General features: G+C 38.6%; 1 long non-coding RNA gene across 1 annotated transcript; it reads right to left on the bottom strand.

Annotated features, from left to right (window-relative positions):
* Positions 1–231: 231 nt before the first annotated feature.
* LOC123743399 (uncharacterized) lies at positions 232–1,311 on the bottom strand. Its single transcript, XR_006770167.1, has 3 exons — positions 1,039–1,311; positions 674–922; positions 232–566 (listed from the first exon to the last, which is right to left on the bottom strand). It is a non-coding gene; the product is annotated as an uncharacterized lncRNA (long non-coding RNA).
* Positions 1,312–1,865: the final 554 nt, after the last annotated feature.

Below are 1,865 nucleotides of genomic sequence, written 5' to 3' on the forward strand. Positions count from 1 at the left end.
AATGAAACAATGTGACATTCAACTCAGAAACATAAAATGTAAAAGGAGTTGAAGATATAATGATGATATAGAGATTACTTTGACTGAACAGAATGAATGATGAAATAAACCAGGTGCCATAATAAAATCAGAAGTTAAGATACAACAGAGACAAACACAAATCATTCGTATAATCAAGCTCACATCTAAAATTAAATTTGACATACATGATCAACATTTTATATTGGGTTTCACTTTACTTCATGGCACTGTTTCCACTGGTATTGTCCTCTGGTCAAATAAATTGTGACAAACTTTTGGGGTTTGACAAAAACAAAAACACATAAAACATTCAGATGAAAACAAAGTACAAGGCTACAACAGATTGCAAGTGCACAGGTTCCAGTTTGCATAAAGCCACAACAACAAAAGAGGATGATAGAGCTAGTTGGTTATATCCCCCAACACCCATAGGGCATTAGGAGAGTAGTAACTCCGCTGCTGTCCCACAGCCAGTGAGACTGCTTGCTGTCCTTTGTCCAACACTTGAAGGACCAACCCAAGCCAGGTCTGTTATCAGGGGGAAGCTTAAAATGGGAGAGGAATGGGAAAATATATGATGTGTACTGTACATCACAATGCACACAATGTTTTAAGGTAATCACAGGGTGTAAATAGTATCTATTGTTCTTACCCAAGTCCTTGACAAGATTAGGTTCATTAGTTTGGAGAGCTGTGTAGAAGGCTGATTTAATCAGTGGTCCTCCTGAGCGTAGAGCCTTGTACAGAACTCTCATTTTTTTCTCACTGGTCTCGGCTGCATTAATATCCAAATACATTTAATCTTGGATCATGTCCTCTCCCAGTAGGTCATCTGCTATAGCCATTACCATTGTGACCCTCTTGATTAGTGCACTCATGTGCTTATCCACAAACGCAGCATCTGGGATTTCAGGTGAAAGAGACACTTAGTACAGTGTACAGAATAAAACATCAACTGGTATAGTAAAAAAATGTATTTGAACAAACAGCACAGCCTATAGCAAGGATCGCTTTTACCTGCAAGTTCATCCTTCACCTCATCATTCCTGTTGTTTCTTAGTGGAACCTGTTGGTGGGAATCACACAGCCTAAAGGTAAAACTGGTGGGAGTTCCACTAACATGACTTGTGTAGTCCTGTTAGTGGATTCTACAACAATGTAAGAGGTGAAACAGAAACAAGATATATCACTAACATCCTTTTGTATACAAATGTCTTATTGCAAAATAATTGTGCAAAGTGCAAAAATGACATGAACCTCATTATAATCTCACAGTGTGATTTGATAGAAAACTTTTCTTCAACTAATTAACAGGTAACTGCCAAAATAATAGAAACAAAGTGTATCGAAAGCAGGCTTCCACACAGGTGTGGTTCTTGAGTTAATTAAGCAATTAACATCCCATCATGCTTCGGGTCATGTATAAAAATGAGGGCAGGCCATTTTTCTTTTCTCATTATTTTGGCTACCATGGCTATGCCCCCATAGGATGACAATGCTTCCATCCATAGGGCATGAGTGGTCTTTGAATGGTTTGATGAGCATGAAAATGATGTATGCCATGGCTGTCTCAGTCACCAGATCTCAACCCAATTAACAGCACACCTGCTCAGATGTTGTTTCCTTCCCCGAGTTGTGTTCTAGGATACTACAATGAAAAAAAAAACTAAGTAATTTCACTCAGAATGAATATAAAGCACAACCAAAAGCACAGCACAACCAAAAGCATTTCTTGATATGTGTCTGTAAACTAATTGTAAAGGTAAATATCAGTTTGTTTTGCATGGGCTGCGTCTCAATCCATCATAGTCTTCTGTGGTGGAAGGTGGCAGAGCTACAGCGGT

Source organism: Salmo salar, chromosome ssa06 (assembly GCF_905237065.1).
Source record: "Salmo salar chromosome ssa06, Ssal_v3.1, whole genome shotgun sequence".
In the NCBI taxonomy this organism is placed as follows: Eukaryota; Metazoa; Chordata; class Actinopteri; order Salmoniformes; family Salmonidae; genus Salmo; species Salmo salar.